Here is an 18,729-nt window from a genome sequence, read left to right as displayed (position 1 = left end):
AGGAGACTGAGGCACAGAAAGGTTTAGTGACTTGTCCCCAAAACACAAGGTAATAAAACTCAAGAGGTCTGTCACCAGAGCCTTAGCTCTTAGCCTCTACTTCCTCCTGTAGCCATTGGAGACCAACAAAGTTCTTTCATCATTAAAGCAAGGTAGATACTTTCCAAAGCAAATATAAAAAGAAATGCTAAATGGAGTGATCCACCCATTATGAGTCATTTTGTTCTCCTAATATATTTGTGATTTCTTAATTTTAGAGAATTTGTCTGAGGGTCTGGATATAGCCGATGTCACTCAGCAGAAATATTAAAAATTATGACTACACAATATCTTATATTGTCATGTCTTTTTTATATGTTTTATCACTAACTTTATAAAACAAAGTTAGTGATAAAGCATACCTTTCAAGAAATCAGTCATATTTTATTTTTAATAAAATCAAAATAAAAAATACTTCTGTAGTTAGCAATTCACTCTAAGACAATATTGGGAAGGCAAATAAACACAGTCTCAAGTATAATCATGAGTATCTTACTAGTGGAGAAATCTATGGTGGGACATTTCATTAGCAAAATTTAAGAGGTTAACACAGGCTCGAAGCACAAATCAGTTTTTGTTGTTGTTTTTTTTTTTTTCCTGGCTGTGCTGGGTCTTTACTGCTGTGTTCAGGCTTCTCTAGTTGCAGAGCATGGGCTCTGGAGCCCACAAAAGCCCCCTGGCATGTAGGATCTTAGTTCCCTGACCTGAGATTGAACCCACATCTCCTGCATTGGAAGACAGATTCTCAACCACTGGACCACCAGGGAAGACCCAAGAACAAACCAATTTAAAGTCAAAAGCCAGTTCTTCAGCTGATCCCATGAGGAAGTAAGAGAACATAACAAAGGAAGGTGGTCAGAGGACAGGTGAGCATAGCAGATCCTTCAAGCTATTTTACAATGAAACTTTCTCACCTTGGTCCCCAGATTATCTCCTAAATTAGTTGAAGACTATATGCCCTAACACATAAAGATAGTGTTAAAATCAGTTACAGTTTTTGTAGCACAGAAGGTCATGCCTATGTATACATACAACTCTCCTCTTCTACCTGGAACCAACACAAAACCACAGTTCCCAGCCTCCTGACATTCTGACCAATGAAACATGAGTAGAAGCCGTGTGCCTGGTCTCTATCAAGTCTCTTGGGATCTTCCATTCTCATTCTCTTTCCTCATCTACTTGCTGAGCAATCTTGTGTCAAAGAAGGAAGCATATTAGGTCCCTGATCAAGTGGGTGGAGCAGGGGCTCCCTGACAACCTGCATCAGAGAATGGCAAGAACGAGAAATACACTTTTACTTTATTAGGTCACTGAGATTTTGATGGCAGCTAACATTATTTATCTGAACTAAAATAGTCCTGGAGTATGAACACTGGGGTGAATGTTATGTGTTAAATAAAGATTACGATTGGTATTTAATGATGTCAGTTCGGGGAAATGGGTGTGCTATTTGCACACATGGCCCTATCTGCAAAGATACGGCTGATCCTGTTAAGAGTCACGACTGTTCCCAGCAACCACTCTGGCCCAATAGAACATGTAGTGAGATTGGTTCTTTCTTCAGTAAATCTGCTGGAACCTGCTAAAGGATTGATCTGTTGCTCTCCTTTGACAAGTCGTATGAACCTGTGATTCTTTAAAGACTTACGTGGTGGAGTCTGGGTTAAACTACCTGAGTCCAAACCCTACCTTCACCTCTTAGTGGCTGTGTCACTTGGCAGTTTGATTAAATTCTTTGTGCTCATTTTTCTTATTTGTTAGGTCATTAAAACAATAGTACCTATATCATAGAGCTGTTTTGAGGATGAAACAAGTTAATCAATATAAAGCATTTAAAATAGTGTCTGGGACACAGTATGCATTCGATCAATGTGTTATTATTGCTAGAATTTTTATAATAATTCTTGAGTCATTCTTTCTCTACTGTTTGGAATATTAAGCCTTATAACTCATATCTTTTCTAAGCAAGAGACCTTCTCTCCTTGTCTAGGGAAGCTGGGAGGCAGTAACAAAATTTTTCTTTATTACAGTTCTAGTCTTTGAGTTCATTCTGCCATGTTCTCACACAGTCAGAAGTGAAGAATCTTCTTTTGGCTTTACCTTAAGACTTAGGGGAAAAGAAAACTTTTAAATTCTAATTGGCCCAAAACACAAGCTACAATAACTTGGAGGTGAGATCTGGGTCCAGATTGATAGGTCTGCCCCCTTGTGGCTTAGCTGGGAAAGAATCCGCCTGCAATGCAGGAGACCTGGGTTCCATCCCTGGGTTGGGAAGATCCCCTGGAGAAGGCACCCACTCCAGTATTCTGGCCTGGAGGATCCCATCCATGGAGTCGCAAAGAGTTGGACATGACTAAGTGACTTTCACTTCCTGCAGCTGAGACAGCATTTTTACAAGGCATGAATCAGCTTAGCTTTCTGTCGCCCAAGCCTACCCAGTCTTTGTCACATCTGAAAGTATGGCTGAGTTACAATGGGAAGTTCAAAGCCAGTTTTCCTATCATGGTTGCGAGGAAAGGACAGCTGCATCATGAGCCAAGGTTTGGGTTGAGGGGGGCAGAATTTATAATGAATTTTCACACATTAAGACAGGCATAATTTTTTCCCTAAATCCCTGGGCACAGGTAATGATTAATGCTTGAAGGGATATTGTTGCCCTTTCTCTTTCATTAGACACTTCATCATGGTAGCGGCCAGACTCTCTTATGAAAGTTTAAAAGTCATTATTGGCCAGAGAGTATTAGTTCCATTTTTCTCCATTTCAAAAGCCAGTTAACTGTCCATAATTTAAAAAGAGAACAGATGGGGTATAAGCAGAGACCATGAATGTGACCGAAGGTATAGGGTGACAACAAAGGGAAACTTGTCGATATTGGGATGATGATCCTTGCTCAGACCTGCCCACAGCCTGCACTGAGTTCATTGCTCACAGAAGATAAAAGAAAACGGGGGTGGGCGGGGGGGAGGAGAAAAAAAGAAAGAATAGATTCTTGATTTTTAAGGCTTGAGTACAAATCAATATCTATCTGTTTGCTTCATAAATTAAATGGTTGAAGTATTTTTTAGGGACAAGTGATGTGTATTTTTTAACTAGGAAGAAACTTTGTGGCAAAAATTTGTCTTCAGTGAGAGACGCAGAAATAGTTTCACTTGGAAACAAGCAATGCAGTGCTTTTTGTTTGCACTTCCGTTTTTTTAAGCAAACCGGCAGGATCCTCAATAAAGAAAAACGATGAGTTTGTAGGAGAGTGAATACTAGGAATTTAAAGCAAAATACATATCTTCCAAAGCTTAAACAAAGCTGTCTTCTCTTTACCTCGTCTTTCTACCCAGTTTTCCATTTTATAAAATCAGACATGCTAAATTGAATTGCTCGTAGATTTTTTTCATAACTTGAAGTATCTAATTACACCAGCATTATATTCATAAAATATAGCAGATCTTTTCTCATTATCCTTGGCTGCAAGTGTCTGACGTCCTTCATATATTCTTGTATTACCTATTCATTAGTCAGTTCAGTTCAGTCGCTCAGTCGTGTCTGACTCTTTGCGACCCCATGGACTGCAAAATGCCAGGCCTCCCTGTGCATCACCAACTCCCAGAGTTTACTCAAACTCATGTCCATTGAGTCGGTGATACCATTCAGCCATCTCATCCTCTGTCATCCCCTTCTCCTCCTGCCCTCAATCTTTCCCAGCATCAGGGTCTTTTCAAATGAGTTACCGCTTCGTATCAGGTAGCCAAAGTATTGGAGTTTCAGCTTCAACATCATTCCTTCCAATGAACATTCAGGACTGATTTCCTTTAGAATGGACTGGTTGGATCTCCTTGCAGTCCAAGGGACTCTCCAGAGTGTTCTCCAACACCAACAGTTCAAAAGCATCAATTCTTCGGCGCTCAGCTTTCTTCATAGTCCAACTCTCACATCCATACATGACTAGGAAAAACCATAGCCTTGACTAGATGAACCTTTGTTGGCAAAGTTATATCTTTGCTTTTGACTATGCCGTCTAGGTTGGTCATAACTTTTCTTCTAAGGAGTAAGTGTCTATATATTTCATGGCTGCAGTCCCAATCTGCAGTGATTTGGGAGCCCCAAAAGATAAAGTCTGACACTGTTTCCACAGTTTCCTCATCTATTTCCCATGAAGTGATGGGACCAGATGCCATGATCTTTGTTTTCTGAATGTTGACCTTTAAGCCAACTTTTTCACTCTTTTCTTTCACTTTCATCAAGAGGCTTTCTAGTTGCTCTTGACTTTCTGCCATAAGGGTGGTGTCATCTGCATATTTGAGGTTATTGATATTTCTCCCGGCAATCTTGATTCCAACTTGTGCTTCTTCCAGCCCAGCGTTTCTCATGATGTACTCTGCATATAAGTTAAATAAGCAGGGTGACAATAGACAGCCTTGACGTACTCCTTTTCCTATTTGGAACCAGTCTTCTTTCCCATGTCTAGTTCTAACTGTTGCTTCCTGACCTGCATACAGGTTTCTCAAGAGGCAGGTCAGGTGGTCTGGTATTCCCATCTCTTTCAGAATTTTCCACAGTTTATTGTGATCCACACAGTCAAAGGCTTTGGCATAGTCAATAAAGCAGAAATAGATGTTTTTCTGGAACTCTCTTGCTTTTTCAATAATCCAGCGGATGTTGGCAATCTGATCTCTGGTTCTTCTGCCTTTTCTAAGTCCAGCTTGAATATCTGGAAGTTCACGGATCACATACTGTTGCAGCCTGGCTTGGAGAATTTTGAGTGTTACTTTACTAGCATGTGAGATGAGTGCAATTGTGCAGTAGTTTGAGCATTCTTTGGCATTGCCTTCCTTTGGGATTGGAATGAAAACTGACCTTTTCCAGTCCTATGGCCACTGTTGAGTTTTCCAAATTTGCTGGCATATTGAGTGCAGCACTTTCACAGCATCATCTTTTAGGATTTGAAATAGCTCAACTGGAAATCCATCACCTCCACTAGCTTTGTTCGTAGTGATGCTTCCTAAGGACCACTTGACTTCACATTCCAGGATGTCTGAATGTAGGTGAGTGATCACACCATCGTGACTATCTGAGTCATGAAGATCTTTTTTTGTGCGGTTCTTCTGTGTATTCTTGCCACCTCTTCTTAATATCCTCTGCTTCTGTTAGGTCCCTACCATTTCCATCCTTTATCGAGCCCATCTTTGCATGAAATGTTCCCTTGGTATCTCTAATTTTCTTGAAGAGATCTCTAGTCTTTCCCATTCTATTGTTTTCCTCTATTTCTCTGCACTGATCACGGAGGAAAGCTTTCTCATCTCTCCTTGATATTCTTTGGAACTCTGCATTCAAATAGGTATATCTTTCCTTTTCTCCTTTGCTTTCTGCTTCTCTTCTTTTCACAGCTATTTGTAAGGCCTCCCCAGACAGCCATTTTTCTTTTTTGCCTTTCTTTTTCTTGAGGATGGTCTTGCTCCCTGTCTCCTGTACAATGTCATGAACCTCATTCCATAGTTCATCAGGCACTCTTTCTATCAGATCTAGTCCCTTAAATCTATTTCTTACTTCCACTGTATAATCATAAGGGATTTGACTTAGGTCATACCTGAATGGTCTAGCGGTTTTCCCTACTTTCTTCAGTTTAAGTCTGAATTTGGCAATAAGGAGTCCATGATCTGAACCACAGTCAGCTTCCAATCTTGTTTTTGCTGACTGTATAGAGCTTCTCTGTCTTTGGCTGCAAAGAATATAATCAGTCTGATTTCGGTGTTGACCATCTGGTGATGTCCATGTGAGGGGCCTACTCTTGCGTTGTTGGAAGAGGGTGTTTGCTATAACCAGTGGGTTCTGTTGGGAAAACTCTATTAGCCTTTGCCCTGCAGGTGTTTCTTTACTTCCTACTTTTGCATTCTAATCCCCTATAATGAAAAGGACATCTTTTTTTAGTGTTAATTCTAGAAGGTCTTGTAGGTCTTCATAGAACCATTCAACTTCAGCTTCTTCAGCATTACTGGTCAGGGCATTGACTTGGACTAGTGTGATATTGAATGGTTTGCCTTGGAAACGAACAGAGATCATTCTGTTATTTTTGAGATTGCCTCCAAGTACTGCATTTCGGACTCTTTGTTGACCATGATGGCTACTCCATTTCTGCTAAGGGATTCTTGCCCACAGTAGTAGATATAATGGTCATCTGACTTAAATTCACCCATTCCAGTCCATTTGAGTTCACTGATTCCTAAAATGTCGTTGTTCACTCTTGCCATCTGCTGTCTGATCACTTCCAATTTGCCTTGATTCATGATCTAACATTCCAGGTTCCTATGCAGTATTGCTCTTTACAGCATCAGATCTTGCTTCTATCACCAGTCACATCCACAACTGGGTATTGGTTTTGCTTTGGCTCCATCCCTTCATTCTTTCTGGAGTTATTTCTCCATTAATCTCCAGTAGCATATTGGGCACCTACCGACCTGGAGAGTTCATCTTTCAGTGTCCTTCTTTTTGCCTTTCATACTGTTCATGGGGTTCTCAAGGCAGGAACACTGACGTGGATTGCCATTCACTGTTCCTTTCTCCTGGGTCCTGGTGCACAAGGTTCTATTGTGTCCTCCAAATTCATTATTAGACAAACTGAATAAAGGCCAGACATTTATTTCCCAAGTTTCCCTAAGGAAGATACAGGCATAAGACCTGACATCCACTAATCACATACATATGCCACATTTTGAATAGAAAGCTCTTGATACAAAGTGGGAGCTTCAAGAAATTCTTTCTAGAGTCAGTGACTATTGCAACAAGACCCTATTCCCAGGGCAGCAGTGACCATAATTCCCTGGGAATGAATCAGTGCCCGAAGTGTTAGCAATTCAAGCAGCAGAGAGAGCCATACACTGAGGAGGTTAGTTTTACTACACCACTAGGGACGCTGCTTCAGGTTGCATGGCCTTTAAGCCTGATACTCCCATTATCTCTGCACATCAGTGAGCTATCTGGTATCTTTTTTTCTTTCTTTTTAAAATTGTTTCCTTGGAATAATCTCAGATTTACAAAAGAGTCGCAAAAACAGTAAAGAGAGCTTCCAAATACCCTTCACTCAGCTATCTCTAGTATTAACATCTTACATAACAATGGACATCTACGGACAGTAACAGTTAACACTGGTGCAATGCTGTAACTACCCTCTATTCAGGTTGGCTCAGCGCTTCCAGTAGCGACTTTCTCTGTTTCAGATGCAGTCCATGGCCCTGCACTGCCTTCCTGTCCTCTCAGAATCCTCCAGTCTGTCAAGGGCTCCTGGTCTTTCCTCATCTCTTACGGCTGCGACACATTCGTGGTCAGGTATTTTGCAATATGCCCCTCGATCTGGATTTGTCTGATGTTTTCTCATGATTAGACTGAGCTTATGGATCCGGGAAGAGGAATCCACAGAATTGATGTGCCTTCTCGGTATATCACACCAAGAGGTATAGGATTTGGGGCTTCTCTGGTGGCTTAGTGGTAAAGAATCTACCTGCCAGTGCGGGAGACACAGGTTCAAGGCCTGATCCTGGAAGTTTCCACATGACTCGGAGCAACGAAGCCCAAGGGCAACAACTACTGAGCTTGTGCTCTAGAACCTGGGAGCCGAAACTACTGAGCCTATGAGCCACAACGACTGAGGCACGTGCGCCCTGGAGCCCACGCTCTGCAGCAAGGGAAGCCACCACAATGAGAGCCCACACACCACAGATGGAGAGTGGCACAGATAGAGAAAGCCCACGCACAGCAGCGGGGACCCAGTGCAGCCGAAACAGATAACCTTAAAAAAAGAGAGGTATAGGCTTGGGTAGGTCTTCTCACTGATGATGCGAACTATGGCCTGCAGGTTAACCTGGTGCCTGCCAGGTTTCTCCAGTGTGAAGTTGCTATTTTTTCCTTTCTGCTCTTCATTTGTTAGAAGCAAGTCACCAACTTCCGCCCCCACACAATAAGAGGATATTAAGTTTCACCTTCTTGAATTTATGGACATAAAACCACTGCAGTAATTAGTAGGTCTTTTGAAGGAGATACATTCCATTGCTCCTTAAAATTTCTGACCACTAATTTCTGCATTTGTCATGGGATCTGCCACTAATTTCTTCATTTGTCACTGGATCCTGCCAGCAGGGAAGGTTCTGTGGTGTTCTCATGGTTAGATTCATTTCTCACATTCTGCATCCCGGTCTGGGTTCTCTCAATATCTTGGGGTAATTCTTTTACACTTGCACAGCATACAGTGGTATAATTTTTGACAAATTCATGGAGTCCTATATTCAGCTCCACAGTGCCACATCGACCAAGTCTATTACTCTGAATTTCCCTGGGCTGCCACTTTACAGTCAGTTTCCCCATCCCTTCTCCCAGGATTCCTGGAGATGGCTGATGTATCTTGCGATCTTATAGTTTTGTTTTTCCCAGAATGACATATACATGAAATCATACTACATGAAATCCTACTACATACTACAAGAGAGCAACATGCACTCTTTTATGTATGGCTTCTTGCACTTAATGAAATGCAATGAAGACTCATACATGTGTGAATAGTTTACACAAGAATTCTACTTTTCAATAGCAAACTATCTTATATTTTCTTCTGCAGGTTTGCAGTAAGACACATTTTACATGCCCAGTATTAGTAAATCCAGTGTTCACTCATTTACTTGTTAAACTTCTCCTTTGGGCTCAGCATGCTATGCAGGCAGGGTGACAATATACAGCCTTTCATACTCCCTTCCCAATTTTGAACCAGTCAGTTGCTTCATGTCACCCTGCTCATTTAACGTCTATGCAGAATATATCATGTGAAATGCCAGGCTGGATGAATTATAAGCTGGAATCGAGGTTGCAAGAAGAAATATCAACAACCTCAGATAAGAAGATGATACCACTCTAATGGTACAAAGTGAAGAGGAACTAAAGAGCCTCTTGATGAAGGTGAAAGAAGAGAGTGAAAAGGCTGGCTTAAAATTCAACATTCAAGAAACAAAGATCACGGCATCTGGTTCCAACACTTCATGGTGAGTAGATGGGGAAAATGTTTACACAGTGACAGATTTTATTTTCTTGAGTGCCAAAATCACTGTGGACAGTAACAGCAGCCGTGAAATTAAAAGATGCTTGCTTCTTGGAAGAAAAGCTATGACAAACCTAGACAGCATATTAAAAAGCAGAGACATCACTTTGCCGACAAACGTCCATATAGTCATACCTATGGTTTTTCTGGTAGCATGTATGAATGTGAGAGTTGGACCATAAGGAAGGCTGAGCACCAAAGTATTGATACTTCTGGACTGTGGTGTTGGAGAAGAATCTTGAGAGTCCCTTGGACTGCAAGATCAGACCAGTCAATTCTAAAGGAAACCAACCCTGAATATACATTGGAACGATGATGCTGAAGCTGAAGCTTCAGTATCTTGGCCACCTGATGCAAAGAGCTAACTCATTGGAAAGCACTCTGATACTGAAAAATATTGAAGGCAAAAGGAGGAAGGGGCAGCAGAGGGTAAGATTATATAGCATCACTGACTCAGTGGACATGAATCTGAGCAAACTCCAAGAGATAGTGAAGGACAGGGGAGCCTGGCACTGCAGTCCATGGGATTTCAGAGTCAGACACGACTTAGCAACTGAACAACAACAACAATGCTGTGCTAAGACCCAGGAATTCATCAGTGAACAGGAAGGACTATGGTATACTGTGATAACTGTATCAAGAGACCAAAACTATACAGAACCACAGCAGCAGACTGAAGAACTCCCTCAGCCAGTCAGGGCCCAGCAGAGTTCGCAAAGTAGGTGATATCTTGGCTGAAGGATAAAGAAAGAGCAGTAAGTAGGGGTTAAGAGAAGTCACACAGAACAGGGAAGGATGCAAATAGTTGCAGGCAAGAGGGATTGCACTTTGAAAGCCCTGTTAGCGTGTGAGCAAATGAAGTATGTTCAGAAAAACCAAAACCTGAAATTAGAAGTGGGAACGAAGTGGAAAACGTGGCAAGGGTCCCTCAGGAATGACTGTGTGCATGCTGTGTTAAAGTATGTGAACTTTATCCTAAGGGAAACTGCCTATGAAGTGGCCTAGGGGTCCCAGCAGCCTTTGCTCCACTCACTCCCAATCTCACCTTCATTTACCTCCCGATTTTTTAGTGTGAGTCACAGGGAAGTAAAAGAGTAAAATTTCGAAATGTAGTCGCTTTAATTTTCCTATTTTGAGATTAAAGTGAACTTAGGACGTTCCTTCGAAGCTTTGCTTTCCTTATACGGATGCAGACGAGCTTGTCCTAAGGGAGGAGATGATCAAGAGTTTAGATTCAGAATTAAAAACATGTTTTTCTTCAGGAAGGAAAACAAACAAAAAACATGATGACAAAAGGTAAAACTCATGAATAAGATTAATGAGTTCATTGTGCTTCTACTAATAAGATTGGCTCAGAGAGCTGGCTTATTTAGCAGATTTCTTTCTTTCTTTTTTTTTTCCTGAAGCCAGTTCTATGACCAAACTGAATGTCTTCACTGAGAGAGCTGCAACTGAGGATGGAGTTGAAGTTCTGGGTGCAAAGAGGTGATCTTGTTTTGCCTGGAATGCTTGTCTGGCTTCTTTTGTTTACTGACATGTAATGAGCAGTATTAATGATGTAAAAGGAAAATGAGAAAACATCGTCAGACATGTCTTCCTCTCTTGAAAAAGGTATTTGATGACTATTGCCCTCGTGCAATAAAAGAATCTGGTTGGAGTTCCATTGAGTATGCCCTATAAAGAAGCATGTGGACTGATAGGTAAAAATGACAGTTAGTAAAATTTAAAATTTCCATCAGAAATGGTCTTATTAAAAAAGAATCTGAGAATGTTGCAATTCTGGGCAGCAATTTGGCCACCTTTCCTTTACCGTTGTTGTTGGTAAATAGCTAGTGATGTGGATTCAGACACTTAAAATATTGTGACACAGAGACAGAAAGATATGCTGAATCAGCATTTAAACTACCCCACCCCCCACCCCGCCCAACACACACCTTCTTCACCAATACCATTCACAACTCCATGTGGTAGATACTACTAGCATCCACATTTTACAGTTGAAGGAAATGAGTCTACCAAGGTTAAATAATTGCTTAGGGTCACACATCTGGTATGTGGGCATGAACCCAGATTCACTTGATTTCAAGTCTGTGGTACCCAGACTTGTGCAGTTTGTTATTTTCTTTTTTAAATTGGAATTTCACATGTCAATCTTTTTCTAAAAAGTAATTTTTTTAAAATTTATTTTTGGCTGTGCTGGGTCTTTGTTGCTGCATGGATTGTAGCTGTGGTGAGCTGGGGCTACTCTCGAGCTGCGATGTTCGGGCTTCTCACTGTGGTAGCTTCTCTTGCTGGGCAACATGGGCTTTAGGGTTTGTGGGCTTCAGTAGTTGGGGCACATAGGCTTAGTTGCTCCAATGGTATGTGGGATATTCCTGGGTCAGGGATCGAACCCATGTCCCCTACATTGGCAGGTGGATTCTTCATCACTGAGCCACCAGGGAAGCCCTTGTCAACCTTTTTAATAACTGTGTAGCCATCCAGTACACATTCATAATTTGCTTAACCAGACTTCTACTAAGTTGCATTGAAGCTATTGCCAATTTTGTGCCATTATGAAAAAAAATGCAACCATTAAATCCTCATGCCTGCTTCTTGTCCCATTTGTGCAAATGGACTTACAGGATAAATTCCTATGTACTGAGCAGAAAAAGCACAGTGTAATTGATCGATTTTAAATTTTCTATATACTATAATAACGGAAACATTTAATCAGTTGATAGAAAATGTAACACTTTACAAGAGCCTTAATTCTTCTAGAAGCAGTAAATGTAGTTTTCCTTTTCTTTGTGGCTATAGTCTGTGATCCTAGAGAACATGAAGTCACATGAAACCACAGAGGGTTGTAGAGTGGTCCCTAGTTTCTAAAAATATGTATGCTCTAGAGCCAGGATGGTGTGAATTTTAACTGAGACTCTACTTATTAGCCTTGCAACCTTGAACACATGATTACTATTTCTAAGCCACAATTTTCCATGTGCGGTAGCCAACCACCACTTTAGATAAGGTTATTTTGATCATTATTTAAGAGAAGGTGGGTAGAGCCCTAGCATCACACCTGGTACATTGAAAGTAGCCAATAAACATTCATTATTATTATCTGTCTGTTAATTCTGTACATTTGCCTTTTGGGTGTGTGTGACAATACTTTTTGTATCCAAGTTTCCACATGAGTTACTATATTTCAGTACTCATATTCATTCATTCAACAATATTTATTGAACACTTTCTATGTACCAGGCACTGTTGTGGGTGTTGGGGATAGAGTGCGCCCAGAGAAAGATGATAAATATTTAAAGTCATCCAAGTTCTGCGGAAATTAGAATGTTTTAATGTATTTTTAACTTAAAAAATAACATTAATTAAAATAATATCCTGTGAAGCAGAATTTAGGACATTTAATTATAACTAGAGATTTGGTGTTACTTTAAATTGATCTTGATATTTCTCTAAAAATGAAAAATGACACTACGGTTTATGGGTCAATGGCTAGTGGGAATTCTTTTTACAGCTGCCTTGTGTCATTTATCTTGATCAGACACTAAATAAGCCATTTTTTAATAATTTACAAGATCATTGTGTTTTATATCCTGGCTCCCAGATCACCAAAGAATACAGCTTAACCTTTACTTTCATCTATCCTCTTGGAAAAATAACAAGTGACAGGGTTTCTGAATCCTACTTTTCAATTCACCTGCTTTAAAAACATCAGATGAACAAAGATAGTTACAATTGCAGCAAGAGGGAATCTAAATGTATATTTCACTAGAGACAAACATTTTTAAAAATGTAATAACTTAGTATCAGATAGGATATACTTTTCAAAATATATGTATACACATATGTGCATTTTAAAAAATAATACTAGCTGGTATTTAGTGGATAAGTAGCAATCCTCTTATTGTTATTTAAGTCTCTGTCTACAGTTTGGAAAAGTCAGTAAGGGATCAAAGTCTGCCCAGAATGATGTCATAACAAGGTAATATGGAGTCTGATTATGTGAAAAGCTGGATATTTACACAGAGAGGTCAGAAACCAGCTGGCTACATATAAACTAAAGAAAAACCAACAAACGTCCTAAGACAGTTCTTATTCTTGATCTGCTAAGGACTTGCAAGCTTAGCACAATTTTTTTAAGTTCCAGATATTGAGACTGTTTCCTAAGTCAGCACAAATCCACTAAAAATTTTTGTGTGGCTTGCTATTCAAATTATCCGGAGGCAATAAGAAAATGTGTTTATTTTCCTTTGCATGACATTATTTAAAAATTAAAATGTTTTGAAAAACTGTAGCAACAGTTTACCTCTAAGATTAAAAAAACTTCTCAGATTTAATAAAACAACTTGGGGCTATTTTTATACGTGTTTTCCTTTTATTCTAAAGATATGAATCTATGTTCAAATCGGGTTTGGTGTGGAAATTCAACTGATTGCTCTGGACTATCGCCAATATTAGAAGAAATTCATATCTGAAAAGTCAGTTCTGATTGCTTGCCTGCTTGCCTTCTTCCCTTCTTATTTTGCTCCCCCCCATCTCTTTCCTTTCTTTGCTTCTGTTCTCTCTCATTTACTTTTATCCCCACTCCCTGTCTTTATCCATGACTAAAATATCAAAAACCAATATCATGAAAGATTATGTAAGTATATAAAAACTTGGGTCACTTACGCTGCAAAAGTCATTACTGAAATACTTAAATCATTTTATCTTCAGCAACTCTATTCAACCTCTTCAAAAGATGTCAGATATATTCTAAACTGAGCAATGGATAATAGGAAGGAAAAGATGAACCAGAAGTGTGACATTTCAGAATTATTCCTTAAAAATAAAAGTGAGATGACAATGACAAGCCAAAGTTGTATATTCAGGCCTAATAACAAGAATAGAAATAAGTTAAGATAACAATTCTAACATTAGATTGAAGATAAGATTTATTAAATTCTTTGATGGAAATATATCTAACTGCGATATTCATTCTATGATGTTTCTCAAATTTTTTAAACTCTTGGTTACCAAGATTATGGCAATACCATCTGATTTGTATGAGGTTAAAAAGCACTCAGTGTTCGCATCTGGAGCCATTTTTATTAGAATGCTTAAAAACATCACAAAAGAAGCCCTACACAGGTATATTTCATGAATTTTGCTGACTGAGATATACATAGTCATATTGATGAACTTGAATATCTGATAGAATATAAAAGCATTACATAATGAGCCACGGAGAGACTTTGACATTCACAGAGAAACTCCTTTTCTGAACATTTGGTTTTAATAATCTTGAACTCTTTAACTTTCTTTAAATCTTTAACTCTTTCTTATACTTTCATAGATACTTCATCCGGCCAATCTTTTAAAATAAAATAAAAATGGTAAACAATCCCTTCTTAGCACAATATAGCTTACATAGCAAAGGACCACAGCCTCAAGTGCCCAAGGGCAAATACACAGATAGTAGTGAAATAATGGTGATGTAATGACCCACTTATTACTGTGACTTGGGGTACACAGGCAGGGTCAAGATAAAACAGTTGCAACACGAAGCTGAAGTGTCAGCTTACACTTGGGCTGGGCCATTATGTCTAAAGCAATTAATGTCCCCACCAGACTCCCCACCTCTTACTTTCCCCACTACCTCTGCTTCGTGGTTCTTTGAAGTTAAAAGAGCTTATGCAACACAATTTGTTCTTTGAAGATTATGAGTTTTTCTACTTTACGTGAAAGAGGGCTACCTAGCTTCTGCTTCTTCTTCCCAAGACTAGACAGAAATGCAGAAGTCGTGTAAGATCCAGACACTATTTAAAGATCTACTACAGGGCAGTGAAGCCTTGACTTTCTCAGGAGAATGGAATAGACTCCTTGGAAAAAAGGGGTTGTAGTATGTGAGTCATTCACTCATAGTAAGCCCCAGTGGAAGTTTTGTTTTATATTTTCAAAGTCAAAAGGGCTTCTTTGTTCCTCATAATTGTAACAATATTTTGTGCTTGCTCTATAAATATTAGAGGATCTAGAAAGGTAAGAAATGAGGTCTTAATTGTAGTTGTGCTAGGCATTACAACTATTTTTCTGTTTACTCTTTAACTTTTAATACTCAAACACACAGATGTTTACCAAAATGCATACTTTTTATTGTGATGAAAAACATAACATAAAATTAGTAATTTTAAATATTTTAAGTGTATGGTTTACTCACATTATTTCGAAACAGATTTCCAGGACATTTTCATCTTACAGAAGTAAAATTCCACGTCCATGAAGCATCAGCTCTTCCCCCAAGCCCTTGGTAAATACCACTCCCTGTTTGACTATTTACATAAATCATGGCTGAGATGATAAAGAATTTGCCTGCAATGCAGGAGACTGGGGTTCAATTCCTGGGTCATGAAGATCCCCTGGAGTAGGAAATAGCAACTCACTTCAGTATTCTTGCCTGGAAAATCCCATGGACAGAGGAGCCCGGTGGGCTATAGTCCTTGGGGTTAGAAAGAGCAGGATACCACTGAGTGACTAATTTTCACTTTCATATAAATGGAATCATACAGTATTTGTCTTTTTGTGAATGGCTTATTTCATTTAGCTTAATGTCTTCAAGGTTCATTCATGGTACAACACGTGAAGGGGTTTCCTTCCTTCATAAGGCTGAATTATATTCCATCATATGTATGTATCACATTGTGTTTATCCACTGATGGACACTTGGGCTGCTTTTGCCTCTTAGCTATGATACACATGGGTGTGCAGTATTTATAGATTATAATTCTTAAAATTATGAACATTATAATGAACTTCTCTGAACATAAATATTTGTATAACTGGTGAATTGTCTTCTTAAGAAAAAGCCTAGAAGTAGAATTGCTGAGTCAAAGGGTATATGCATAAAAAATTGACCTACATTTCATTGACCTAAAGTAATACATTCACAAGGTATAGAGCAAACATTTCAAAACTTATTACATTTTTTTTGATGTATTTAAATTTTAGTTTTTTACTTTACAATACTGTATTGGTTTTGCCATACATTGACATGAATCCACCACAGGTGTACATGAGTTCCCAACCCTGAACCCCCCTCCCATCACCCTCCCCATATCATCTCTTTGGGTCACCCCAGTGCACCAGCCCCAAGCATCCTGTATCCTGTATTGAACCTAGACTAGCGATTCATTTCTTACATAATAGTATACATGTTTCAATGCCATTCTCCCAAATCATCCCACCCTCTCCCTCTCCCACAGAGTCCAAACTTATTACAATCCAAATAATCGTCTTCTTTCCCACGCTTCCCCATTGACTAGATAGATCCAGAAGCAAATTTTCTAAATTGTTTATGTTTCTATTCTCTTGGTCACTTACCACAGTTATTCTAGATCACTAATTCTCAACCACGACTATACATTGCAGCCACTTCTGAAACTGTTAGAAAAATATGAATATATACATGTATATGTATATATATATATATATATATATATATATATATATATTTCTGGACTCTATCCCAGACCATTTAAAATGTAATCTCCTAAGGTGGGGTCTGGGCTTTGCCCTTTTTAAAATAATATATTTTTTTAATCTCCCAAGTTGATTCTATAAAAATGCATAGCTAAATGTGAGAATCACTGTTAAGAAAGAGTGCTATTCAAACTCTAATGCACGTATGAAACATTGATGGATCTTGTTAAAATGCAGATTTCACTTCAGTAGTTCTGCAAGGGTTAGGGGAGCTGAGGTTTGGCTTTTCTAACAGGTGATGTCAAGACTTCTGATTCACAGACCACACTTTTGTGTATTGAAGAGATTGATAAACACAAATATTCTTCTATTTAACTCCTTTCGACAATAGGCAATGACTCCTTGAGATAAAGACAGGGATTTACTTATTTTTATCACTCCCTCTTACCTCCTCCTTTCAGTGTTTGTTATATTATTACTTTTAGTGCTACAAAACTAAACATTACTTTTAGTTCTGATTACTCTTATAATTTTAGATAATATAACTACATTCCAGTTTCTTTCTACTATTCTGAGAGTATTTCTTGATACGTGACCCCCATTTAAAGATGAGATTATTAGTATCCTATTTCTTAGTCCATCTTTCCTCTCAGAACAATTTTGTTACAGCTTTTGTTAGCTTTACTTTGACATATAAACAATCCAGGTAGTTATTATTCTGTTCTCTCCTAGAATCACCGGAGAAACTAAATCTGCCATTTTATGCCCTTAGGTTATTTCTTAAAACAGAAATCAACAAACAGATTTGCTGGAGTCATGAAAGTGAGTGTTGTTCAGTCGTGTCCGACTCTTTGTGACCCTATGGGCAAGTCCATGGAATTCTCCAGGCCAGAATACTGGAGTGGGTAGCCTTTCCCCCCTCCAGGGGATCTTCCCAACCCACGGATCGAACCCAGGTCTCCCACGTTGCAGGCAGATTATCTCCCAGCTGAGCCACAAGGGAAGCCCAAGAATACTGGAGAGGGCAGCCTGTCCCTTCTCCAGGGGATCTTCCCAGGAATTGAACCGGGGTCTCCTGCATTGCCGGTGGATTCTTTACCAACTGAGCTATCAAGATTTAGTACAAAAACAGATCTATGCCACATCACGTGATAGACTAAGCTTCCAGAGCCTCCTCTATGGACTGCTGTATAAGAATCTGGGCCACCCAAAGAATACTGTTTTTAGCAAGAGGGTCCATGGAGTCCTTAACATCGCAGTATTTAGGTTGCTTCCTATTTTGATCAAGTATAATTTTTTTCCCCTGGAACTTCAGTTACTACCCACCCCATGCCTGTTTTAACTGTCCTTCAGTTTTCCCACACTCTAATCCGTAGATTGTCCCAGAAGCATGTTCCTGGTCTATGATCCCACTGCCCTAGACCTGTGGCAACATGGAACACACCTCTACTCTTTTTTGGGGATCAGATCTACTGTTCCTCCGTTCCTAGGTTCTTGATCTGTTCTGCGGAAGTGCTCTCAAGAAGCTTTGCAGAAGATGACATTTAGACCTAAACACATATAGGGCTTTTATCTTTGAGATTATAGTTACAGAGAATTCTAGGTGGAAAATTACTTTCCACTTAGAGTAAACAATAAACCTACAGTGAACCATTTCATACCAAAGATTCTATTGGCTCCAGAACATATTTTTTTATCATTCGCTTGAAGAATTCAATACTTCTTTGCCCTCCTCTCTCTCTCTGAGGTATCTATTAGTTGACTATAGGTCCTCTCAACTTGTTCCTCTTATTGTCCCTCTTTTGCCTAACATTTTAGAAGATTTCTTTGACCTTTATCTTTCTAGAGTCTCTCCTAATTTGTTTATTTTGGCAATTACTTTTCAATTCCCATCTCCTGTCCCCTCCTTGTCCTATTTCTTGTTTTATAGGTGTAATACTTCCTTGCATCTTTTTGAGACCATAAAGGATGATTTTTACCGTTCTTTTTTGTTCCATAAATTATTATTTTTTTTTACTCTAAGGGTGCTTTTCTGTTTTTTAGAAATTGGTATTTCTCCTTTTATATTGTTAGCTCTCCTCACATTCTAGTGACTTCTTCAGTTATTAAAAAAGGAGGCTTGGGTAGATGGAAGAGATGTTTCTGCTTTTGTGTGAGCAAGACTGCTTTC

Source organism: Ovis aries, chromosome 5 (genome assembly GCF_016772045.2).
Source record: "Ovis aries strain OAR_USU_Benz2616 breed Rambouillet chromosome 5, ARS-UI_Ramb_v3.0, whole genome shotgun sequence".
Classification (NCBI taxonomy): domain Eukaryota; kingdom Metazoa; phylum Chordata; class Mammalia; order Artiodactyla; family Bovidae; genus Ovis; species Ovis aries.
Note: the sequence above shows the minus strand (reverse complement) of the source record.